This window comes from Delphinapterus leucas, chromosome 2 (assembly GCF_059928025.1).
Source record: "Delphinapterus leucas isolate spDelLeu-1000000601 "Yukka" chromosome 2, BTC_Dleu_Yukka2, whole genome shotgun sequence".
Classification (NCBI taxonomy): Eukaryota; Metazoa; Chordata; class Mammalia; order Artiodactyla; family Monodontidae; genus Delphinapterus; species Delphinapterus leucas.
In genome coordinates, this window is record NC_143130.1 from 115,213,180 (window position 1) to 115,241,006 (window position 27,827).

General features: G+C 38.0%; 1 protein-coding gene and 1 long non-coding RNA gene across 2 annotated transcripts in view; both read left to right on the forward strand.

Annotated features, from left to right (window-relative positions):
• The window catches only part of NUBPL (NUBP iron-sulfur cluster assembly factor, mitochondrial), a 329,067-nt gene that overhangs the window by 249,304 nt on the left and 51,936 nt on the right, over positions 1-27,827 (forward strand). The gene's annotated exons all lie outside the window — the stretch shown is intronic.
• LOC149750262 (uncharacterized) lies at positions 4-27,520 on the forward strand. The gene is made up of 3 exons (XR_016392162.1): positions 4-4,402; positions 18,359-18,488; positions 24,251-27,520. It is a non-coding gene; the product is annotated as an uncharacterized LOC149750262 (long non-coding RNA).

Sequence of the window (27,827 nt, forward strand, 5' to 3'; positions counted from 1 at the left end):
AATGTCTTATCTTCAAATTTGATTTCCTAAACAATGATTTAACAAAGTTTTTACATACCGATGCTTACTGCTACATTTAGGAATTGTATTGCAAGCTGTTGTGTACCAGCTTCACAGAACTGCATTTTATTTTATTGAACTACCCCTTAAGGAATCACGAGTTTATATTACAAGCCCAACCTTCAGTTCAGGAGAGAACTGTGATCTTTTTGCAGGACTACAGAGTTAAAGAATTTACTGAATGTGAGTATGGATGTTAAGTGTGACATCTCTCCATCAGGCAGTTTGGTCTGGGTTTGAATCCTGCCTCTAGTACTATCTTGGACACATTCTTGTTCCAGATAAACCTCTACTTCTTCATCTGGACTAGACTCTCCCCTAGACTTAATAAATCTCAATCTCCAGGGGTGGAGTCTGGACATGTGTGTTTTTAACAAGATCATAATGATTCTGATTATGATGGCAATACTAATAATAATAACTAACGTTTATCAAGTGTTTTCTCGTGTCCTTATAGTTAACCTTTCATTCATATGAGTGGGGTACCGTTGTTATTTCCACTTTACAGATGGGGAAACTGAGATATGGGAAAGTTAACTGTCTTCCTCAAGGTTGCTGTCTAGCAAGTGGAGGTTTGAACTTGGGCAGTTGGATACTGGATCCTTCCTTTTGTACACCAAAGGGCATTTGTTTATTTCAAAAGAGGAATAAGATTATAGTATTCAGAATTTCCTCAAACTTATTTGACCATGAACTCTCCCAACCTCCCCTTTAGGAGCATTTCTTGGAGTTCATATTTCAAAGAATACACCTGGAAAAGCATCTTGTCTGATTGAGGCTGAAAGAGAGAGAGAGAGAGAGAGAGAGAGTGAGTGTCAGTCAAGAGTTCCCAAGGTTATAAAGCTGCAAGTACTGATAAGAGTCATTAGTTAATCCTTACTTACAAGGAGGTGGTCTGTGACCTTTGGCAAATGCCTGAGTTCCTTTGCTCTATAGTTAAGCAGCCAGAAAATTAGGTAAAGAGTTACATGTCATTATAAACATGTTTTTGCACACTTATGCTCCCATAAAAAACTGTGCATGGATGTTTATAGCAGCTTTATTTGTAATAGCCAAAACAACCCAGAGTTTTCCAATGGGTGAATGGTTAGAAAAACTGTGGTATATCCATGCCGTGGAATACTACTCAGCGATTAAAAAAAAGAACAAACTATGGATACATGCAACAACCTAGATAAATTCCAGATAATTAGGCTGAATGAAAAAGCTAATCCGAAAAGGTTTTGTACCATATGATTCAATTTATAAAACATTCTTGAAATGACAAAATTATAGAAATGGAGAGCAGATTAGTGGTTTCCAGGGGTTAAGGAGGGGATTGGTGATGGGGGAGGGAATTGTGTTTGTGGCTATACAAAGGCAACATCAGAAATCCTTGTGAGGATGGAAATGCTCTGTATCATGACCGTACAGATGTCAGTATCTTGGTTGTGAAATTGTGCAACAGCTTTGCAAGATGTTACCATTGGAGGAAATTGGGTAAAGGGCACAATGGAATCTCTCTGTATCATTTCTTACAGCTGCATGTGAAGCTACAATTATCTCAGAATAAAAATAAGAGTATAATTTTAAAAAGCAAACTTGCGCTGCTGTGTCTGAACTGAAATCTCCTGGACCAAATTATCCATGCTAATTAAAATCATGAATAAAAGTATTTGTGGACGCACAGTAATCATCATTCATCACTCTGAAAAGGAAGTAACTTTAAGTTGTAGATATGTATTTGTATTTTATTGTCTTTTTGGAAGAAGGCCAATGTAGATAATCATTGAGTATTTCTAAATACGAAAAAGCAAGTAACTGAACCAAGCTTGACTTTACCTGGAAAAAGAATAATTTAAATAAGGTCCAGAGGCGCTTAAAGTTGTGTACCAGAATTTAATACATCTCATGGAGAAACGGGAAAGATAGACTTCACTCATAAATATACAACTTAGAGGAGATTCACATATATAATCACCTGCTCCCTTCTCCCTCACTTACTAGTCTCTGCAGATGCTTCCAGGAAAGCCACTGAAACAAATTGTGGTTGGGGTTTATACCCAGGTTTAAAAGTGGAGGAGGGGAAAGTAGGTTTAAGAGCAAGAATGAAGCTTATTCTAAAGTTTTTGCCCCTGGTAGCCTTTGCTAAGCTTCAGAGAGCTGACTTCAAATAGACTATCAAGCATAGCTAGTCTGCCTGTTGCTAGGAGTAATATTTATTTCCTCATTCTTCACATTTCCACAGAGTGTAGAGAATTTCCATTCCCCTGTCCAGGAGGGAAAGGCAAGCTCCCCCACTCACTCCATCCTGAGGAAAGAGGAGTGACTCATGGGCAAATTTCTTTATATCTGTGTTTCTTTGATTTCAGCCAAATCCTGAGCTTTCTGAGGTAGGCTACAGGAAAGCCTGAAGCTGTCTACCTCTGCCTTGGACTTGGGTAATAAGCAAGTCCATCTAATTTAGAGGTAGGGTATTTGGTAGCCCATTGTGGTCACATACCTTCTAATCCAGCTTTTTGTCAGTAATAAAGCTAATTTTTTTTTGAACCATTATCTGGATTCTATGTCTCTCAGTTCCAAACAGGGGAAGAATCCCCCCAACCAGACTCCAAGGAAACACAAAATACCTTTCTAGAATCCTATAAAGTTAGAACTGAACAATATATTTCAGATAAGTCCACCACTCTATTTGAAGCACCTCTAGTAAAAAATAAGTTCATTAATGGCCACAAGTTTTTTGGGGTGGAGGAGGGAGAGTGAAGGGAGGTTATTATGATGTATACTACATATGCAGTAAAGCACAGAAGACATAAATATACAGGTCAATTAATTATCTACAAAGTGAACACCCATGTAACTACCAGCTAGGTTAGGGAGTAGACCACAACAAGCATCCCCAAAGCCCCAGTGTTTTCCTTCACAATCACTATCCTCTTCTTCCCTTACAAAGTTAACAACAAACTGATGTTTTAGCATCTAAGTCTGTATCCTTAAACATTATAGTTTTGCCTGGTTTTGTGAAATTTGTATTAAATGGAACTATACAGTATTTTGCTCTATATTAACTGCTTTTATTTTGCTCTATACTGACTGCTTTTGTTCTGTATTTTATTTCTGAGATGCATGTCTATTGTTGCATATAGCTGTGCTTTATTCATATCCTTTGCTGTAGAGAATCCCATTGTTTGAATAAACAACTTACCATTCCACTGTCTAAATGGATATTTGCATTGATTCCAGTGTTTTACTATTACAAATAATGCTGCTCTGAACATTCTTGTATATATTTTCTTGGTGTTCATGTGCTTGAATTTCTGTTGAGTTATTTCTGGGAGTGGAATTACTGGTAGTTGTTTAGTGGTATCTCATTGTGGTTTTAACTTGCATTTCCCTGATTACAAATGAAGTTGAGCACCTTTACATACAGTTATTGGTTAATTAAATATCTTCTTGTGTTCAGTACCATTCAAATTTCTTGCCCGTTTTTCTAACGTGTTGTTGGAGCATGTATATATTCTTATATTGTTGATATGAATCCTTGTCAGTTCTATGTGTTGCAGATATCTTTCCCCCTCTATGACTTGCCTTTCACTCTCTTAATGGTATCTTTTGATAAACAAAGGATCTTAATCTTAGTGTATTCAAATTTATCATTATTTTCCTTTATGATTGTTGATTTTTTTAATATATACCTCAAAGTCATGAAGATATTACCCTATATTAACTTGTAGAAGCGATTGAGTTGTTTTGCCTTTTACGTTTTGTTCTACTGTCCGTGTGGAATTGGCCTGTTGGTTATTAGGTGCGGTGGGTGTAAGTTTCTTACCAGGTGGACATCTAATTGTCGCTTGTGAGACTGTGTTTCCCTCCACTATTCTGCAGTATGCCACCTCTGTTGTAAATTAAGTGTTTGTGTTCCTGTGGGTCTGTTTCTGGGCTTTGTATTCTTTTCCACTGGTGTATTTGTCTGTCTTTGCACCAATAACTCACTGTCTTGTTTATCATCACCTTGATGTTCTTCAAGAATATTTTGGCAATTCTTGATTTTTTGCATTCCCATATAAATTTTAGGGCCAGCTTGTGAAGTTCAAAAACAACAACAAAATACTGGAGAGTTTCAATTTTGCTTAGGATGGAGAAGACTGGAAAGAACATCGTACCCACCCTTACAATAAGAAAAAACTGTATGATCTACAAAATCATAACTTTTAATTAAACTGACCAGAGAACCTAAGTTACAGTGCAACGTAGTAGCCTGAAATGTAAGGAAAGACAGAGCCCTCCAAGGAGAGACAGGGTGTAAGGATTTCCCCATCTTTGGCAGAGCACAAACGAAAGACATCAAGCTCCCTACAAACAGGTAAGACAAATTCAGTGAAAAATTTTAACACATTGCTAAAAGTTGAGTGTGGATAACAGGAGAATCTAGAACCCCTGGAAGCTACTAACAGAAGGGGAGTTTACACCCCCTTATAGACTTTTCTCTATGGACTTCACTGGGTACCTAAGAGAAGATTTGAGCATGGGGTAGGGTACTGAAAAAAGCTTTTCTTAGTGTATAGGCCTGGAGGAGGAGGAGAGCAGTTGCTTCTGTGAGAGAAACAGAGCCCTGCCTGACCTCCCTTCCCTGTGGAACAAATACTGTAAGTCACTGGGGGAGGGCAACAAATCTTGTTGTCATCAGATGAAGACCCATTATGACTGGGGAGAGGAAACAGAAGGAATAGGAAGAGAAAGACATCCTGGCCCCAGGGACCATTATAAATATCCTGTCCTTGGGGAGGAGGAGGACCACTGAGAAAGCCCAATGACCAAGGCTCAGGGACACAGGACTTGCCCAAAGCTGAGGCTGAGCCAGGACAACTAAGAACCCACTGCCCCACAGCAAGCTAGCAAGCACTAAGTATCAAGCAACAGCAGTCTATTATTGGAGGAGGGAGCAAAAATGTGAATAGAGAAGGTCAAAAGCTAAGGGTAGAGCAGGAACAATAAGAAAAAATCCTTTGGCAACCCCATCCTTCAACTTAAGCACAAGGTAATACCAGAGAGATCTGAAGCCAGTGGTGCACTTTAACCATAACAACAAGAAAACCTAAATAAGATCAACTCCTGATGAAATCGACTCAGTGCTGCACCTTAAGTTCCTAGCAAAATAAGAGGCATGCCCATTTTCAGCTATAAATGCTATTTACCTCAGTCTTTACTGTCCTACTCGTGATAACCAGTATTTAATGAAAGAATTATAAAACATAAAAAGCAAGAAAAATAAACCCCCTACTTGATAGACAAAACGTTTAACAGAACCAGACACAGAGATGACTCAGATGTTGGTACTATCAAATAAGGACTTTTAAATGGCTAATTAGTATGTTAAAGGGGCTAATGGAAAAAGTGAACAACAAGCTTAATTAGATGAGGAATTTCACAGAGAGACGGAAACTGTAAGAACAAGTAAAATAGAAATGCTAGAAATTTAAAAAGTAACAAGGAAGAAGAATACCTTTGGGCTGGTTAGTAAACTTGACACAAATGAAGGAAGTGTTGATGAACTTGGAAGATAGGTAAACAGGAAGTACCCAAATTGAAGTACGAAGAGTATGAACAGTTTAAAACACACATACACACAAATAAGAGCTGGGGATAAATTGTATCTCATAAGGAGAAGAGGAAGAGAGGGACCTTGGGACACAAAAAATATTTAAAGAGATAACTGCTAAGAATTCTCTAAATAAAATAAAATTTATTAAACTAGGGAATTAACAAAACTCAGAAAGTTCCAAGTGGGATTTTAAAAACCTAGATATATCATATTAAAACTGCTGGAAAAACAAGGATGAGAAAATCTCAAAGGCAGTCAGTGAAAACAAGTCACACTTTTTTCAGACAAAAGCTAAGAGAATTCATTAATAGCAGACTTTGCTGCAATAAATGCTATATAGGAAGTTCTTAAAGCAGAAGGAATAGAATACCAGATAGAAATTTTGATCTGTACAAAGAAATGAAGATCTCTGAAAATGGTTAAAAATAAATATAAAAAAATACTTATTGACTTGTTTCTGATCATTTTAAAAGACAGTTGACTGCCTACTACTACTAACATTTTAAAAAATGAGGTTAAATAATAAGCCAGTAGTAGAGATAAAATGGAATCCTAAGTACGTAATCCAAAAGCAAGCAGAAATCGAAGTATAAAAGGAATGAAGAACAGTTAGAATGAATAGAAAACAGCTAGCAAGATGAGGATTTTAATCCAAACATATTGATAATTACAATGAATATAAATGTTCAAAACAGACTAATCAGAGATTGTCAGAGTGGATAGAAGAGCGAGACCCAACTCTATATTGTCTAAAAAAAATTCATTCTAAATATAAAGACACAAATAGATTAAAAGGAGTAGATAGAAAAGATATACAGTGTGAACATTCATCAGAAGAAAGGTGGAGTGGCTATAGTAGTATCAGGTACGGCAGATTTTAGAATAAGGAACGTTACCAGGAATGAAGAAGGATGCTCACTAAAAAAGAAATAACTTTAATGTCATAAATCACCAAAGGAAATGTATGTTGTAGTTGTAAATTGACAAAGTAAACTCCAGTCCCACATGCCATCACTGGCAAAATCTACCCAACATTTAAAGAAGAAATAATGCCAGTTCTACACGAACGCTTCCAAAATATAGAAGAGGAGGGAGCACTTCCCAACTCATTTTTTGAAGCCAGCATTATCCTAATACCCAAACCAGACAAAGACAGTACAAGAAAACCACAAATACTCCTCGTGGGCATAGATACAAAAATCCTCAGCAAAATATTATTGAATTGAATCCAGCATTATATAGAAAGGGTAATGCATTGTGACCAAGGGGGTCATTTTCCTGGGAATGCAGGGTTGGTTCAACATTTGAAAATCAATCAGTGTAAACAGCAGATTAAAGAAAAAAAGAAACTGAAGGACAGACCAAGGAAGAAACACCATATGTTTCTCTAAAAGATATAGAAAAAGTGTATGACAAAATTCAGCATTTTGGATAAAAATTCTCAGCAATGTGGGAATAAAAGACAACTTTTTCACTCTTATAGAAGGCATCCACAAAAAATTTGCGCTTAACATCTTAACTAATGGTGAAAGACTGCTTTCCTCCTAAGAAAGGGAACAAGGCAAGGTTCTCCAGGCTCACTGCTTTTATTCAGTATTGTACTGGAGGTCATGTCAGTGGAATAGAAGAAGAAATAAAAGCATACATATTGGAAAGGAAGCAATAAAGCTGTGTCTTTTCACAAGTAACATGATTGTCTATGGAGAAAATCTCCCAAAATATACACAAAAGTAACTAGAACTAATAAGTAAATTTAGTAAAGTTGTAGTATCCGAAGTCAATATACAAAAATGAATTTTATTTTTATATATTAGCAGTGAACAATTGGAATTTGAAATGAAAATAGTACAGTTTATAATAGCACAAAGCATGTAATATTTAAATATAAATCTAATAAGATATGTGCAAGATCTGCTATGCTGACATACAAAACACTAATGAAAGAAATCAAAGAAAACTTAAATAAATGGTGGGAGATATCATGTTTATTGTTTGGAAGACTCAGTATTGTTAAAATACCCATTCTCCCCAAATTGATCCATATCCAATGCAATCCCAATCAAAATCCCAGGAGACTCATTTGTTGAAACTGACAACTTGATTCTAAAATTTATATGGAACTAAAGAGGGTCTAGGAGAGCCAAAACAGTTTCCAAAAAGGAAAATTAAAGTCAGAGGACTTACAGTACTTGATTTAAGATTTATAAAGCTACAGTAATCAAGACAGTGTGGTATTGGTATAAGATAGATAGATCCATGGAACAGAATAAAGTGTTCAGAAATAGACATATACAGATATGACAACTTGATTTTCAAGAAAAGTACCAAGACAATTCAATGAGGAATAGATCATCTTTTCAGCAATTGTGGTCAGTTAGACATCTTTTTACAAAGAAATGAACCTTGCCTTGTACCTTACACATCTACAAAAATAAAATCAAAATGGATCATATACCGAAATGTAAAATCTAAAGCTATGGAACTTCTAAAAGGAAAACATAGGAGAAAAATCTTCATGATCTTGAGTTAGGCAAAGACTGCTTAATTAGGGCACAGAAAATCGCTATAAATCTATAAAAGAAAAAGTTAATAAATTGTACTTCAGAAATTTAAAACAGCTGTTGGAAGAACATAATTAAGAAAATTAAAAGGAAATTTACAGACTAGGAGAAAATATTTGTAAAACATATCTGACAAAGAATTTGTATCTAAACTATATAAAGAACTCTTGCAACCCATTAATAAGAAGACAAAAACTCCAGTTTTAAAATGGGCAGATAATGTGACTAGAGACTTTACCAAAGAAGATATACCATTGAAAAGTAGCATGAAAAATACTCAACACCTTTAGTCATTAGGGAAATGCAAACAAAACAAAATAAAAAACCCACAATGAGATACCACTACACAGCTATAAAAATGGCTACAATGAAAAAGACTGACCACACCAAGGGTCGATGATGATGTGAATCCACTGGAACTTTCATACACTGTTGGTGGGAATGTAAAATAGTACATTTACATTTGGAAGACAGTCTGGCACATTCTTAAAAAGTTAAAGATGCACTTACCATTACAATCGAACTCTTCTGCTCCTAGATATTTATCCAAGAGAAACAAATATATATCCACATGAAGACTTACATACAAATATTCCTAGCGACTTAATTTTATATTTTCCAAATGCTGGAAAGAACTCACATGTCCACCAAGAGGTGAATGGATAAACCAAATTGTCTGTAACTATGCAATAGAATACTTCTTAGCAATAAAGTGGAATGAACTATTAAATCTTAAAATGAATTATTAAATCTTGAGAGTGAATTATTAAAATGAATTATTAGCTCTTAAAATAATAGTGCTGAATGAATGAGGCAGACAAAAAGGGTACAACCTGTGTGATTCTATGTACATACAATTATAGAAAATGCATACTTTACTAGACAAAGTAGATCAGTGGTTGCCTGGAGATGGGTACCGGGAGAGAAAGGGTATGGAGAGAGAGAGAGATTAAAAAGGAAATGAGGAAACTTTGGGAAGTAATGGAATGGTCATTAACTTGATTATGGTGAAGTTTTCACAGGTATATACCTAGATCAAAACTCATCAAGTTGTGCACTTTAAATATGTTCAGTTTATTGTGCATCAGTTACACTTCAGTAAGGTTAGTAAAAAAAAGAATGATGTATTCCTGAATTGATTTCTGATATTGGATTATACTTTCCAGAATAGTATTTTTATAAGAAGATAACCCTTTTTAAATGCCTGAAATGTCACAGTTTCCATGTATAGTTGTTTTCAAATCCCTTTTTCAAAGTCTCTCTTCGTTTTTTTAACTAAAGATACCTTTTTGAACAACTAGATGAGCATTGTCTCTTCCTTGTGCCAGTCTGAATGACTACTGATGTTTGGAGTTCAGATGGAAACTTGAAGCATAATCAGTTCAATAATTTGCTTTCTTTTCTTACTTTTGGCACATCTGCTTGTATGACCTGAAGCAGCAAATTGTTTTCACATTTAAAGCTATTTTTAAATAATTTGGCTTAAAGTCTATATAGAGTATAGTATAGAATTTGGTCATATACCACTTTTCTAATCAGAAACTCTTATTTGAATAACAACATTTAAACCCAATCTTCAGTTTAAAGTATATCAATGCTTTGAAAACCTTGTTAAAGTCTGAAATTAGATGGCCTATATAAATATTGATGTGCCATACTTTCAACTTATTAATTGAAAAGTAGCTGACTTTTATTCCCAGGAATGTCAGGTTTATAACAACAGATAACTTGATTAATACATAAAGGATGTTTAAAACAAAAGAATATCCTTTAATTTAAAAAGAAGACAAAAAGTGGTTGTGTTTTTGAAGATTTTTGCAACCTACTTTCCTAGTCTTTATTATTTTTAATCTTTTGTAGATATTTTAAAGTTCTGTAGTTGTTACCTTTTGTTTTAGCCCATTTATACCCCATGCCTTTAGTAATTTTAATACTGTAGGTTAGTTTGGATCTCTACAATAACATCAGTTGTCTTTTACAAATTGAATGTATCAAGCAATAATGATTTTTTTTGTTGTTATTTATTTTGAAATATAAAATAGGAACAATAAATTATCTTTAACTCTGTTTCAAGCATTAAAAAAACATTTTGTAGAATATGGGTGTTGCAGCTGTTGAACTGTTGTTTAAACATTATTTCTCACACTGTGCCTAATGGATTTAATTATGGTTCACACACTTGTTTCTTTATCATCTCTTCAGATGGAAGACTATACAGATACATTGTAAACCACCATGAGAATGTGCTATTAGGCTGTCTTTTCGGATGAAGGTATTTTCTAATTATGTTGTAAAAGTTCCTTGCAAATAAATTCCATTAACTACTGGCTTTCTCTTGTAGTTCACTAATCTAGTTACTTACCGAGATCAAGTACAAAAGAAAGCCAACATATTCAAACTAAAAGGCCTTATTGTGACTGGACCCAAAGGTCAACAATAGTGATTAGTCTAAAATCCATTTAACATTGAGAAGAACCAATCAAAAATATTTCTTCAACTGTTTCCCAGCCCATACTTGTCCATAGGGAGCTTCTACTTTAATTGAGGACACTAAACCATCACAAAGTAAATGTTAAAATGAATAAGAGCCGAACTCTAAGTACATTAGTAGTTTTAGGGAAATGGGTTGGAGAAAGAAGATTTGGAATCAGGTTTGAAGAATAGGGGATTAAATAGGAGGAAATAATATGAGCAAAGAAATGGGTGTAAGTGGGCGGAATATAGTGTCTCCTGGGGAGCTGTGGGAAAACTAGCCTAGTTAGAGATGTAGTTTCATATTTGGATGCCATGGGTAATAGGATGGGAAAAACTGATCAGATTACAGAGGGCCTTGAATGACATGAAGTGCAGTTCGACCTTGACACAACAAGCAGTCATAAGATTTTAAAAATATATTTTTATCTATAATACATGCCTTCCAGACAAAATTTTAAAGGTATAAAAAGACATTCCATGAAAAATAATTCTCCCTTTTAACAGAGCCTAACAAACTGATTTCAAAATTTACGTGAAGAGTAAAGATCCAAGAATAGCTAAGAAACTCCTGAAGAAGAAGAAAAATAAGCAGGAAGACAAGGAGGCCAACTTGTCCTACCAGATATCAAGACACTATAAACTGACAGTAATTAAGACAGTGTTAATAAAAGATAGAAAATTGACAAATAGAGAACCTAGAAACAGTGTGTGCATATTTGAATATATGATTTACGACAAAATGAGTATTGCAGATCATTGGGGACAACAGTGCTGAGACAGAAAAAATTGGATCCCTACCTTATGCCATATAAAAATCAATTTTAGGGCTTCCCTGGTGGCGCAGTGGGTGAGAGTCCGCCGGCCGATGCAGGGGACACGGGTTCGTGCCCCGGTCCATGAAGATCCCACATGCCGTGGAGCAGCTGGGCCCGCGAGCCATGGACGCTGAGCCTGCGCGTCCGGAGCCTGTGCTCCGCAACGGGAGAGGCCACAACAGTGAGAGGCCTGCGTACCGCAAAAAAAAAAAAAAAAAAAAAAAATTTTAAAAGTAAAAATGTTAAATTTTGCAGAAAATATAGGACTTTGTGACCTTAGGAGTGTAGAATCTCTTAAACAAATACAAAAGAAAAGAAAAGATTGATAAAGTTGGCATTACGTTAAAATTAAGAATGTCTCTTTGGTAAAGGACATCATATAGAAATTGAGATAAACTGGAAACTGAGAGAACATATTGCAGCGCCTATAACTAGTTATTCCTAAGAATTCAAGAATTCCTACAAATCAGTAAGAAAATTTAAAAAGGATAGCTTAATTGAAAACTAGACAGTAGAAACAAAACAGGCATTTCACAGAAGAGAAAACATGAATGGCCAGTAAACATAAGAGAAGCAGCTCAGTCCCAGTAGTAATCAGGAAAATGCAAATCAAAACCAATGAGAGGCCACTTATATTCACTGGATTGTAAAACTTAAGAAGTCTTATAAACCAAGTATTAGAAGGGACATATCCTAGACATTGGTGGTAAAATGGTAAACAACCACTTTGAAGAACACTTTGTTATAATATTACAGTCACATAACCTACTACTCTGTTCTTCGTATTTCCTAGAGGATTTCTTGCACATGTGCACCAGAAGACATATAAGAGTGTTCATAGCAGCACTGTTCGGAGTAGCAAAAACCTGCAAATAACCCAAATGTCTGGCAATAGAAGAATGGATAAATTCATTGTAGTGTAGTCACGCAGTAGAATGTTCTGCAGCAGTGATAATGAATGAACTACAACTACTTTTCAAAAACGGATGAATCTTAGAAACATAATGTGCAAAAATGGCAAGTTACAGAAGACTTTACAGTATGGAGATCCTATTTCAGCAACACCTTTGCAAAGACATAAAACTCAAAAACAAGCAAAACCAACTAATTTCTGATTTAGCAATATAAACATATATGATAAAATTTTCTTAGAAACTCATAGGAATGATAAACATTAAAATCAGGGAAGAGTTACTTTTAGGGTGAGAGACAGGGGAGTGAGGCATGAAAGGAACACAAAGGTAAATACAGTGTTGGTAAACTAGTTTGTTTTTTTTAACTTGGGAGGATGGGTGGAGTCACTGATATTGTTTTGTTTCTTGTACATATTCACTTGTACATATTCTTTTGTGTGTATGATGTAACCTTAAAAATATCATTTGTAGAAAAAAATGTATTTCCTCCTTCTACTCAGTCAACCACCCATTTCCCTTCCACAGAGCCTTGTTAAATAAATTGTGGAACATCCCTATAGTGGAGTATCATGCAGCTTATGAAAGAGAATAAAGGCACCTCCATATGTTCTGAAATGGAATGATCCCTGGGTTATGTTGTTAAAAAGTACGTGGAAAGCTACAACCTGCATTAAAACATACACACATGCATACGTGTTTGTGCATGTATGTGTCAGCTATCTCTGTCAGGTAACGAAGAAACTGACTCTCATAAGTTCTTGACTCTGGAAGTGACTTATGGAAGCCATATTTTTAAAAGGTTGATCCAGCCACATATAGGAAATGAGGGCCGTGGTGATGGGCTGGGGATACGAGGGAGGGGAATTCAGTAACAAAATCTGGGAAAATAGGGAGACCAGCTGGAAAACCATCACAGGAAGAGCTCCCTAAGGGAACCAGGGCTGGAGAAGGGTGATGGAAGAGCATAAGGAAGTGAAATGTGTATTTTGGCTCCGTAAATGATTTAGCAGTTCATTCTGCCTAGTTGCTGTTACCAAAACCCAACAGTCTAAAAAGTCATGTGAAACTACATTTTTAATCTATTGAATGCAACTTATTTTATTATCCTATTTCTGACCTGTTAAATTCAAGGTGTGGTCATGGAATGTCACAGCCCAAATAGATGGTCTTAAAAAGATTTTGTGGAATCACCTTTTACATTAAAGCCACAGAGGGAGAAATCTCCATAAAGTCTGAAGTTCTTCCTGATTTACTCTGTATAAACTATATTTTGATCTTCATCCTGAGAAGGACTTAATTGATAAGTCTATGGTGGGATTATACAAATGTTTGCCTACTAATGTGCCCTTTGTAGCAATGGCAAAAATACCCTCCTAACTGGATATTCTAAGAAAAAGTACTTTTAAGGCAGAAAGTATTATATTATTCTCTTGACACCTATAATTAAATTTAATGAAAATGTTATAAACTTTTTCTTCTACCCAATCGCATTGTATGAATTTTTGCATATGTATCATATGTATCCACAGTTATGAATTGATTTTTCTTAAATTGCCCCATCCATGATTGGCATGCCCATATTTTTACTAATTTTTAGTGGAACCTGCTGGCAATCTAAAATAAAATAGTCCTATCCACTTTTTCTTCTTACCCTCTTCTTATGCTTCTTTTCTTCTGCACTTCTTGCCATCATTACTCTTCTTACACTTGCTGTTTTAGTCAAAATGAAGCCAGGAGCTAGTTGTGTGTAGACATATTGATTGTAGTGTTGTGTGTGTGACTCTCCGCTGTCCTGTTTTCCTGAACCTCGGATGGAGTCATCACTCTCACCAGTACAAATCAATTACTTCTTGTTGAAGTACCTGAGTCTTTGAACATCTGTTGTCCTTTACATCATTGATGGGACTCAGAAGAGATTCACTTGAAGTTTTTTTTCTCTCACACCACAGGGATTTTCTAAAACTTGTGTTATTTTCTGTGGCCCAGAGATTGTTTCATTTTCCTGCAAGAGGAGGAAAAAAAGGGATCTAAGTGCTTCCTGTGATTGCATAAAGTTTATTTTAGGAACAAAAATCTGTGCTCTTTTTTTTCTATTATGCCCAATTTTCCTTGCTGAAGAATTTATAGGGAATGTTGGGTGATGTTTGTTCCTTTTTTGCACCAAGGAAATGTTTCTTTTACTGATTAGAAAGTTTTAAAATAAATATCCTATGACCCTCTAGTTAAAATGTTTTGTGGAGGGAAAAAACATTGTTCTAAGTCTATCTCTTTACTCTTTAATTAGCGTTCAGACTATTGCTTGAAACAGTTAACATTATTTAGTCTCCCTCTGCACTAACCAATTTTTATAAATAGTATGCATAAAATCACCAATAAACAAAAATATCAAAACTTTTTATTAGTTTATGCCTTTTTATGGTGAGGAGAGAGTTTTTACTGTCTTGAATTAGTGAGTAATTGTTTTCTGTTGAACCGGGAGGATTCCTTATCCTTTCTATGGAGGAATTTTCATATAAACAAGCTTTTTGTATTTATCTAAAGCTTCCAATTAACTACATTTTACAATGAATATAAAAAATGAAGGTTCATAATAACCACTTCCTGTTAGTAAAGAATAGGACACAGGAGCTATTTAGTCAAGTTGCCTTTTTATAAAATGAAATATTGAAAGGATGGGAAAATATGCCACCTAAGTGTTTAGGCGGGAACCTGTATAATCCACTTGTATTTCTGAATGATGGCTTTATTGCCATGCTTTTGGGAACGCTTCAGTGTCCTGAGCTTTTAGAAACAAGTGTGTATGTGACTTGCTTGTACATTTTCTGAGGCCATATTTTCCAAATGCAGAATAGCTGCTGCCACTTCAGTTTTGCTTTCACTTCACAACTCTGTTAATAAAACTCCTTGTTGCAAGCTAATTTTCCTTTACAATTCATAGCAACCCTAACATGCTACTATTTAAAACAATAAATGAAGGAGATATCAGTTCCCATGTAAATAAGAACATTAGTCACCATCTCCAAAACTGGTTTGAGGAAGGAGGAGAGGGTAGATTTCCTGATGATGTGAGAGACCTAACTGTGGGAATAATTCCTTTTGGTAGTCAATTTATCTGTGCAGGAAAGTAGCTTACCAACATGAATTTCTTTCCCTTTATTTTTTCGTATATTGGTAAGCCTAAGGTACCCATTTCCTCGGGTAGAAGAAACAGGTTTGGGAAGTTCAATAAATTTGCCTAGGTAAGATTGTTAAAGAAAAATAAACCCAAAGAAACTCAGGAATCATGATAAGCTTTTATTAGCTGGAACAGTCCATAGTATTAAGTGGATATCAACTGATGGAGGTAAGATTCTACTCGCATTGCCCTACATTACCCATCAGAATTTCTTTGCTTTACTGTCTGGAATACTAGATATGAATTTGAAGGGAAATTGTAATTGATACAACTATACCAGATAAATTAGAATAACCGTAAGTGACATTCTTGTTGAATTAAATATTAGTCAAGGTATAATTTTGACTCATTTCTTTTATTCATTTACTGTTACCCTCCTCTGAAAGATTTATTTTAGAGCTTTAAAGAAATATTTGCTTTCTCCCTACTCCATTGCTCTTTTTAAAGAATAAAGATTGGGGGAAGCCCTCGAGAGAGGTACGCATCTGGGAGGAATAAGGAGTTTGCCTCTTGATTTCCCCACTGTGGAGAGTAGCGGGGAGGAAGTGTAGAGTGCTTGAATTGATTAAGTTTGCTAGGCCATCTGGTCATCAGGAAAAGGCTGTGTTTTCAATTTCACAGTGAATGAGGAGTTTATTAAAGAAGGAGAGCGTTTAGTTTAAGAAAGCAAGGAATCATATTTTGTGTCTGCCACTAAGAGCTTCAGCTTGCTTAATGTAAAAAGAAGGGTCACCTGTGGACAACTCTGCTCATCAGTGTGACTCTGTAATGATGCTGTTGTCTGTATTACTAGGGAGAACTTGAAGACAATGGTTTGGGAAGATGAGCAAACATGCAAGGGTGGCCACTTGGAATGGAGTTATTCCAGTCCCCTAAGGTCTCTCCCCACCACCATACAATCTTTATGGAGGGAAGAAAATGAGCCAAAGGGGTGAATTTTTCTCAGGCCAAAGAAAGAAATCAGAGCTCCTGGTTCCTTAAAGTTCACTGCCAGAGTCTCTGATCCAGATATCAGTTGCAAAACCATGAATCAACTGTAATTGATTAACATCCATCCACTCCTCTATTTATTGAACTACTTCATGCTTTAAAAGTTAAAACCAGGCTCATGTTTTATTTACCACTTTTTAGATAAAGTACTAAGTTCAAGAGAGGCTATAGTGGGGGAAATCAAGAATAGGAAAAGAAATCAAGGCAGAAAGCATGTCTCTGCACTAAACGTTGAGATTCGAAGTCTGGCAATAGGCAAGGGCCTGCAGATAATGAAGAGCTTAGAGGTGAGTCCATCTGTTGCCACCTGTTATCATCTTTGCAAGTAATTAATACAGTTCTCTGATGCTACCTGAATTATCAATAAATCTTGAAAGCTCAAATCCTGGGATGTGATTTGGATTGATCAGCCTGAAAGTTTTTAAAGGATTTGTGGAACTTGCAGTTCCACAGTAAAGTGCAGTTTGTTTCATTCAAGGTACAGCTAATTACTGAGTATAGGAAGAAATTTTCCTGACCTTTTAAGAGACTGTTGCCCAGATGGTCTTGGGTTTATTAGGTGTGCTTGTCAAGGTGAGAATTCTTTTTGATTTCATTTGAAGCTGCCAGTATGAATGGGGTGGGGGGAGGACGAGGAGTGGATTGCCCTTCCAAGAAGGGCAAGAAGAATGGAATGTGCAAAGGCTTGAAGACTGAGAGTTTAGTCTTCCACACCACGGATGAGAAAGTCAGGGTGGCTGAGGCTGGGCTGGCCCGGGGCTGAGCAGAGGTGAGCCAGCAAGGGGCGAAGGGCCGGGTCATGAAGGGCTTCCTGCCATTCCCTAGAGGTGATAAGGAGCCATTGGAATGTGAGCAGGCAGCCCTCCCTGTCTGCTGGCACCTCGGCTCGCAGTCTTCTCTCTCCATTCTCCCACGCTCATTGAGTGCACTGCCTCAGGGTGCATGTGGGCAGACAGCCCACAGACACACCTGCACCTCATTCTCTGCCTCCACTCTCCTGACTTTGTTCTCATTCAGATCTGCTCTGCATCTGAACTCTGAAACTCCCCTAACTGTGAATTTAGTAATTTACCATTCTTCCTCTTCCCACATTCTGTTACCTTTACTGAACTTGGCTCACATGCTGATGGAGGCTGGCAAGTCCAAAATCTGCAGGGTGGGCTGGTAGGCTGGAGACCCATGGAAAACTCTGATGTTGCAGTTCAAGTCCAAAGGCTGTGTATTGGCAGAATTCCTTCTCGCTTGGGGGAGGTCAGTCTTTTGTTCTTTGGCTAAGGCCCACCCACGTTATGGAGGGCAATCTGCTTTACTTAAAGTTTACTGATTTAAATGTTAATCTCATCTGAAAACACCCTCACAGAAACATCCAGAATAACGTTTGACCAAATAAACGGGCACCGTGGCTCAGCCAAGTTGAAACAGAAATCACCCTCACACCTTCTTTTCTTCTCCAATCTAGACCTACACAGTAAATGTTCATTTGCTTCTCCCTCACTCCCTTATGTTGTATAACCACTGTACCCTACTTCGTTCATGGCAAAGCTTTTATCACTTCTGCAGTTGGCTCCCTCTCCTGAAACTGCTCAGCAGCACTGTAGGAAACCACACACTCAAGTGTAAGGCTGCTACACTCAGTGTGTGGTTTCCAGCTTCAACGGGGTCCCCGGGGTTGCTGGGTGCTGCTTGTGTGTCCCTGGTCAACTCCCTTTCCATTCCCACGGAGGCTATTTCAGACATCTACAGTGCTGGGGAATCTGTTACCCATCCCAGTCTCTCTTCCTCCGCAGATGAGCTTACCTGTTACAACACAGTGGAATCGTGGATTTTGAGCATGAACCACCTCAACTTGCTGCTCTGCTCCCTGTCTGAACCACCTGAACGATCTTGGCTTGCCCAATAACAGAATCCTGGGAGCAGGTAAAGACCCCAACAGGCATTCACACTTTGTCCTCAGAATTCATCCAGAGCAGCTCTGCCTCTTCTCACTTTTGACTTTCCTGGTGCTTTGACTCCCTGCCCCACATCTCCACTCTCTAACTGTCATTTTCCAGCTTGTCTCTTTAACCAGTGGCTTAGTTTGAACTCAGCTTGCTGGCTTTGACCTTCACACTTCTCAAGGTCACGTGTTCTGGTGGCTGCTGTATTCAGGGAGGAAGGAGGTGGCAGTGGCTGAAGAGGCCTGCATTCAATTCCTGTCCCTGAGACTCCGCTAGACAGCACGGTAGCCAGGACTGCAGAGTCTCTCAGGACTTTGGTGGCGCCACATGGAACATGACATCCTGTAGTTCTCACTACTAGCCTCTCAGCAGCCAGCCAATACTTGCAGCAATTATCAGTCTCCAAGGGGACTTCCTGACAGCTTCTGGTGTACCAGTGTACCAAGAAGCCATTGAAAAAAACTATGTCAGTACAGAGGGTCTCTGTGGAGGGGGACATGCAGTTTGGATCTCTTCCAGACACACATGCTCCACCCATATAGGCCGGAAATGGTTAGCTCACTACCTAGGACTCTTTGAAGGACAGAGAGCATTACCACCTCCTCCTGACTTCCCCTGCCTCCTCACGGTGGTCCATTCCATCTTTCAACTTGCCTCACCTGCTAAATGTCCACTTTCAACTACTATATCTGACCCAACAACTCAGGGTGGTAAATCAAATAGGATTTAGAAATGGTAGGACATGGTGTCTAGGTGTGGTCGGGCAGATGGCACCAGTCATGGAAAGATGGCAGTAGGAAGAGAAACAGGGTATTTTAGGAGGAGGATGGTAACTGGTTTTGGCCATGTTAAGTCTCAGGTGCCTGTGGAGCATGTGTAACCATTGTAACGTCTTGAGGGGTTTTTATTAGGCCTTGATCATACAGCCTGACTTACTCCCTTCCCTCGAGGCTACATGAGTTCACATTTCATCTTATAGGTTGCTAAAGCAAAAGGAACAGTACTGATCACCTAATCCCAGTCATTTAAACGAGGGGATTTATTATGTGTAACTGAAAAACCCTGTTACAGCAAGAATTACATACACACATCAGAGATAGGTCCCAGCTTGTGGCAGTGACAGCCATCTCTCAGTTTTTGTCCTGTAATCTCTCGTCATCTTTGCCCAGCAGTTGGTGGTCTGAGGTTCATCCATAATGAAGAGACTCAGGTGCTAGTGAGCCAATAGTGAAGTATTGGAATACACCTCTGTAGTTACTGACTACCCATTTTATTCTTCGGGTCAAATGCATAGCTTCTGCAGAACTATTAAGGTTTCTCAAAAAGACCTCTGCGTGTATATTCATCAGTTAATCCAAGCAAGTAATAAAATTGCTCCTTCAGATGCTAGCCAGCAAGCGGAGAATGTAGTGAGGACAGCTCCTAACTGCACTGCTGGCATCTGGGAGGATCAGAATTGTCATCTGCTATTTGCAACATTGGTTGGCATCAGAAACAGGCATGGAAGAAAACGTTTGCTGATACAGTCTCCTGAGTCTATCTCTAGATGGAGAAGCCTGCTCATTTCCCGTATAAAGGCCCACTCTTAAAAGGCCATTTCATGAATTCATGATGGCAAATGCTGTGTGTGTGTGTGGGTGTGTGTGTATGTGTGTGAGAAGACCTTGCAGACCTCTTTACCATCAGAATGATAGTGTCAGGAAGGCAGCTCTGTGTCCAGCCTGGAGCTCAGAAAGGAGACTGGGCTTCAGACAGAGCTTTGGGAGTCATTACATACTGGTGGAGGTTGGAGCATTTTTTTCTTTCTTAGGTACCTTTTATATTCTTCAGCTCCCAAATTCCATAATTTCAGTATTAGAAATTTATATTCTCCTTAACTGTGCAAAGATTCAGCAGACATGTGACTCTTTAAGGAGTATTGAGTTTTTCTTCCATTATCACAGTTGTGAACAACCACTGCTGTAGGATATAAGTAACTTTTTTAAGTGGAAAAATAAAGGGAGGGAACATTGTCAAATTTTAAAAGCGGAATATTTTTAAACTATTTTTATTAATTTCAGAAAGATTAGAGAGGTTTCTAAATGTCTCACAAGAAGGAAACCCTTGAAAAGTTTGCAGTCACCAAAAAGAGAGTCAATAGAATGCAGAGAAAAATGGACAAGTCAATTGTCCTACTTTTTAAATACTAAAGTAAATCTAAAGGCACACCCAAGTACAGAATTACAGAGAACTAAATGAATGACTGAATGGATGAATGTATGAGTCAGTAAGTTCTCCTTGAGAGTAAGTTAAGCTCTTTGGGATGTCTCTTATCTTTCTCAACCTACTTACAAATGAATGGATGTTGCTTCTTTAGTGCCTGAGGGTCTTCCATTACTTCTAATCCCAAAATAAAAAATGATAGGTCCAATATCCCTATTAATTCATTAGTTAATGCTGCATTATTTCATCAGGTGCCACCAAGGAACTGCTGTCAGTCACCCAGTTTTCTTTTTTCTTTTTCTCTAATGTATAGAGCTGCTCTAGATAATATATGCCTTTCATCAGATTATACTGATCTGCAAGAGAGGTAGTGTCCCCGGGCCAGGAGACCAAACTTTCAAGGTTGGTGGCAGTAGATCTTACAATGATGAAACCAAATATGTTTTGCTGAGAATATTGATAAAACCATTCATTTTTACTGAGGGCTCTTCACACTGATAGATGGTCAAATACAAGAAGCAAAATAAATGTGGATGATCCTGGCATTACTGCTGCTGGCACTTTTTTATTACTTTAATATTTTTCTGTAGAGTCACTAGGTGTGTATGGGTGCCAAACTGCATTTAATTTTCCTGTGCCTCCCAGAATTGCACTTGTTAGTTTTAGGTACTATATCTTAAAGGAAAAGATATTTTTCTATATGAAGATGTGGTGCTTCAACTAGGTAATGACTGCTGCTTTCTAAATACATTAGTTTAATGAGATAGGCAGATTAATTGAAATTTGGAATTATTGAAACCTTCTTAAACAAAATTTTTATAATTTCCTGCCTTAATAAATTATATTCAGTATAGTCTTTTTATTTTCCTTTGATTAATCTGGATTTTTGTCTTGCTTCAGGGTATAAAGGATCATTTATACTTCTATTATACATGTATTATATATATATGTGTGTGTGTGTGTGTGTGTGTGTGTACATACATAGAGGGAGAAGGTAATTTCCCTCTCTTTATTTTCAGGGTCTAGCCCCAGAATTGCATTTAAAACAATAGCTAAAATCCTTCTTTGTCCATTTGTTTTCTTCTGGTTGTCTCTTTAATCCAAAGGCTAACTGAGTACTGCCCCAAATTCAGTTTCAGTGGGAATTTAGTTATTTAAAAGGTTTTAAAATCACTGTTGATCCTTTTTTCAAATTTCAGTTGGAAGTCGTACATTTTAATAAGATATGCTTACATTGCTGACTAAGCCAAGCAAATGATTGTCCCCTGAGTTCTAGAAAGCAAGTATTTTAAAGCAAAATCCTAAGTTAGATTACCTTAGATTTGCATTTATCTGCTGGTGGAATGCTATAATCATCTCCAGTCTTTCTCCTAACTCTTCATTCATTGTTCAGGCAATGAATATTTATCGAGTGTCTGCAGCCTGTCAGACAGCATGTGAGATGCTGAGGAACGCATAGATGGCAATCCACAATCTTGCTTTCAGTGTACTTATATAAAAGCTAGTGAGACTTCAGGCAGGGATTCTCTCTTCAGCATCACTGGCTGATAGAATCAAGGCTAGATTTCAAGTTGATTGTTCTCAGTCAATAAAATAAAATTTTAGCAGCGTTCCTGAAAATTTCAAATTCTCTGTCTGCAGAAGTTTACGGGAGGCTTCAACAGACGATGGAATGAGATCAATGGTTTTCAAACTCTAGCTTGCCTGGAATTGCTGGGGGGTTTGTTAAGACACACATCGCTGGGCCCTACCCCAGAGGTTCTGATTCAGTAGGTCTGGAGTTGGAGGGAGGGGGGTGGTTTGCGTTTCTAAGAAGTCCCCAAGTGATGCAGGTGATGCTGGTTTGGGGGCTACAGTTTGAGAACCACCAGCCTAAAGTATTTTCTTCCTTAACAGACTATCCTTCTGGTGATGACCTTGACGTTAATAGTAATAAAGATAGAATAGCCCACACTTCGTGAGTTCTTGTGTGTGTCAGGTATTTTGCCCTTTACATCCATCATTACATTCATTTCTCACACAACTTAATGAAATAGTTGTGATCACTACCCTCATTCTATAGATGAGGAAACAAACGTTTGGAAAGGTTAATTAATTTGCCCCATGTCACAGGGCTAGTAAGTGACCAAGGCCAGGATTTGAACTTAAGTCTTTCTGACACACGTCTGTGTTCCAGCCGCCATGCTCTTCTGCCTTCCTGTGATGGCCATCACACCTGGGCAGTGACAGTGCAGTCATAATCTCCTTGGGAGACACCAAAGAGACATCTATCAGACCTGTCTCCACGTGTGCCTGCACCTGGGGGACTCTGAGCAGACGGCTCTGTGAGCTGTCATGGGAAAGAGATAGCAAAACTTCCTTTAGTCATTTATTCTAGTGGCTAATAAGCTTTTTGCAATGGGAAATGTTCTTTTTAATTGGATGAAATGTTTCCGTTTTACAGATTTTAAAAGTCTTTAAATCGCCAAGAATTAGATGACCGTAGCCCAGTAGCACATTCAGTTGAATTGACCACAGCTCTAGGTGAAACAGGATTTGACAGTGAGGGCTAGAACAAGGTTCGCTTTTTCCAGAAAGCCATACACCCCCTTTCCAATCCTCATGCACTTACAGCCTATTTCAAAAGGTGTCTGTGGGGCTTCCCTGGTGGCGCAGTGGTTGAGAGTCCGCCTGCCGATGCAGGGGACGCGGGTTTGTGCCCCGGTCCGGGAAGATCCCACATGCCGTGGAGCGGCTGGGCCCGTGAGCCATGGCCGCTGAGCCCGCGCGTCCGGAGCCTGTGCTCCGCAACAGGAGAGGCCACAACAGTGAGAAGCCCGCGTACCGCAAAAAACAAACAAACAAAAATGGTGTCTGTGAAATTAGTTTGAGCTTTCTAACCTGTCTGAGTTAAAGTACTTTTTGCATAGCTCCTGACTTAAAAATAATAATTATCCAGTATTATTAATTAATAGTTCTCTCGAGGAGGGTCCAGTGATATTTCCCACACGGTAAGGAGAATCCAAAAATGTGCTGGTGGTTCATCAGCCTACTGGGAAGGGCCACCTTGCTTCCTGCTTGCTTCCGCAACATTGTAGAGGAATTCCTCCCATCTCCTAACCTCGCATCAGGCTCTTCTCCCACCCACAGAGGGTGGAGAGCCCTTTCAGGTGGGCTATTATAATAATAATATGATATTATTATTATAAAACACAGATACAGAAAACAACATAAAACGATTGTATGACAATTATTCTGAGATGAACATTCTTGCCAAGTCAATAAATAGGACTTTGAAAGTCACCACTGTGATGGTTAATTTTATGTGTCACCTTGACTGGGCTAAGGGATGTCCAGATAGCTGGTAAAACATGATGTATTTCTGAGTGTGTCTGTGAGGAGGGTGCCTCTGAAAGAAATTAGTATTTGGATCAGTAGACTGAGTGAAGAAGATTGCCCTTACCAATGCTCATTTTAAAAATCTGATGTGTCTTTAAGTCCTTTTCAACTTACAGATTGCCTTTCTATCCCTTTCTTTTCCTTAAAATTTATGTATTCCAGGCCATATGACCTTTAGAGTTTCCCGCAATCTGGCATCATCAAGTCCATTCAGAGCCTGAATAGAACAAAAAGGCAGAGGAAGGACAACTTTGCTCTCTGCTTAAGCTGAGACACCCATCTTCTCCTGCCCTCAGACGTTGGAGCTCCTGATTCGTAGGCTTTGGGACTCAGACTCGGACTTATACCATCGGTCCCCAGATTCTCAGGCCTTCAGACTCACGCTGGGTTATACCACTGGCTTTTCTGTTCTCCAGCTTGCAGATGGCAGATCGTGGGACTTCTCGGCCTCCACAATCTCGTGAGTCAATTCCTGTAATCAATCTATAGATAGATAGATAGACAGATAGATAGATAGATTTGTATGTATGTATCTATAAATATCTTGTTGGTTCTGTTTTCTGAAGAACCCTGACTAATACACCCACCCAGAAGTCCCACCTTCCCCACAAAAGTAACCATATCCTGACTTTATTATAATCACTTCGCTGCATTTTTTAGTGTTCTCCTGCATATGTGCATCCTTAGCACTATAGTTTAGTCTTGCTTATTTAAAAAATTCAGTGTGTCTTTAAGTCTCTTTTAACTTATAGATTTCCTCTCTGTCCCTTTCTTTTCCTTAAAATCTGTACACAAGAATCCAGGCCATTTGATCTTTAGAGTTTCCCCAAATCTGGATTGTGCTGATTGCAGTCTCTTGGTGCAGTGCAACATGTTCCCATGTCCTCTGTATTTCCTGAAAATTGGCAACTGGATCCAGACCCTGGATCAGACTCACTTTGGCAAGATTTTAGGTGGTATTTGGTAAGATCATAGAAGGCACGTGATATCTGGTTGTCTCTCTTTTAATGATAGGAACAACTTTGATGCTTAATGTGTACATTCTTTAACTCATTAGATTTGCAAAATGATGCTATTTTAATTCTATCCTTTCTTTCCATTTATTAGTTGGAATACATTTATAAAGAGATTCTTCATTATTATTGATTAATCAATGGTATAGTTCATGTAGGGAAAGAAAGATAAATGTGTGTTTCTTTCCCTTCATTTACTAATTCTCATGAATTAGTTCCCTGTCATACCTCAAAGTTGACCAATTCATTTTTTAAGAGATCATTTAAGAACTTATGGATTTAAACATAATTATTTGCTTAAATACATTGCATTTATTATTACTGAAACTCAAATTATCACATCTATATCAAAGCATCACATTATACCTGGAATTTACCATTTCTGTAATGAGCCCCAGGTTCTTTTAGTGAGAAATTACATTTTAAAACCATATCTAGTGCTAGGGATGCTCCGTCTTTGTGTCTAGGCCTTTTCAGCAAACACAGCTAGGAAAGGTATGTGTCTGTAGATACATATATACATCTATACATATATTTGCATCTACTTTCCCCCATTTTTTCATAGTTGCACTTTGTCTACAGTGTTTCTTAGCCCTCACACAGTATTTGTTCCACAGGTAAAATATACTATATGTAATGTCCACCGTCAGTCCTTATATCAGTGCCGTGCTAGCCATCTTGGTTGTCCGAAGCTCATTCTCAGGAAAGGGTCTTAGGAATAGTATTCCTTGAGTCCTTCCATGTTGCTAAGTTTGTCTGTACCCTTTATACTTGAAAATGAGTTTTGCTGGATATTAAATCCTTGATTCATACTTTCTTTCTTTGACTATCTTACTCTACTTCCTTCTGGGAAAAAGCATTGCTGTGGGTAAAAAAAAAACTAGGGCTTCCCTGGTGGCGCAGTGGTTGAGAGTCCGCCTGCCGATGCAGGGGACATGGGTTCGTGCCCCGGTCCGGGAGGATCCCACATGCCGCGGAGCGGCTAGGCCCGTGAGCCATGGCCGCTGAGCCTGCGCATCCGGAGCCTGTGCTCCGCAACGGGAGAGGCCACAACAGTGAGAGGCCCGCGTACCGCAAAAAAAACAAAAACTAATGGCAATTTCATTTTCTTTCCCTTATAATTCACGTATTATTTTTTCTAGGTGCCCAAACAATTTTCCCTTCCTGTTCCTTCCCTTCCCTTCCAGATACGGCCTCATATTGGGTTGATCATTTGGAGTTGATATTCTCAGGTACATAGTGTGTTTTTTTCCGTATGTATTTCAAATATATGGTTTTTATTTTTTGTTTTTTTTAAATTTATTTTATTGAAGTATAGTTGATTTACAGTGTTGTTTTAATTTCTGCTGTACAGCAGAGTGATTCAGTTATACATGTATATATATATAACATTCTTTTCCTTTATGGTTTATCCCAGGATATTGAATATAGTTCCCTGTGCTATACAGTAGGACCTTGCTATTTATCCATTCTATATATAATGTTTTTTTATTTTAGAAGACTTTTTTTCTTGAGTTATAGTTTTTAGTATTTTTTCTTTCAATTTGGCTTCTCTTCTGAAGGGACTCTTACCTATACATTCAAGCTCCCTTGTATATCTTTAATATTTCTCATTTTCTGTTGAACTCTTCAGAGTTTCCCACAATCTGGCATCATCCAGATTCTTTTTGCTTTTCAAAATGTTTCTCCTTAGCACATTTTGTTTCTCTTAGGGCATTATTGTGTATTTGTTCTTAGATTCCTTCTAGTTTACTCTTCATTTCTGAAATGATTTTCTTTTTTGTTTCTAATTTGTGTGATTTCTCTCACCTCATTTCTGAGTTTTTCTAACTTTGATTTTTTTTTCAAGTCTTCTGTCATCTTCTTAATGTCTTTGAACTCATTTTAAACTCATTTATTAGGTTACAATTTTGTTCTATCAGTATATCGTGGACATGTCTTTCTGGCTTGCTTTCCTTGCCTGTGGGATGCTATTGAGTTCATTATTTTCTTTTTCCTTATGATAATTTGTATGGTATCTACCTTGATATTTTTCTATAGCTCATTTTTGGTGAAATTAGTTTTTCTCAACTTTAGAATGAGGCGGGGGCTCAGCAAAGTGTTTCTTACTTCACAGAGCCCCTCTTTTGTTGATTTTGTGTAGTGTTCAAATATGTAGCAGCTTGTTCTCTCAGCTTTCTTGGCTCGGTTTCCCTCCCCTACTTTGGTCTGAACTTTCTCTTTCCTTTGGCTCTGTTGTCCCTATTCTGCTCAGTTTTGATTGCACTCCCAGCAGCTCCTCCCTAGTATGGGTCCCGTCCTAGAAGGGAGCCCTGATTTCACAGGGGCCCCTTCTGTCCTTCTTACTTCAGGCCCCTTGCATTCACTTGCTATTAGTGAAGGTAAAACCTCCCAGTTTTAGCTGCTGTTCTCAAATTGGTCCTCCATATTTTCCAGTGATACCTATAGACTATATTGTGGTTTTTCTGTTCTTGGGTCCATAAGTCAGAAGCCCCATTGCTTCCCTCTTCTTCCTCTTGCACAGATGGGCTACCATGCAGGTCTTACGAGTATTAGTTTGTCTCCACCCATTTATATTTTGGGGTTCATGGGGATACTTTGTTATCTAGTTTTGTTTTAAATGTTGTCCATGGTTGTTTGGTTTTGCTGTTTTCCAGAATCCTGCCCTACCAAGGAGCTCTTGATCAATTTTTCCCCAGTTTCCTTCTCCCTGGGAGCAGGGAGAA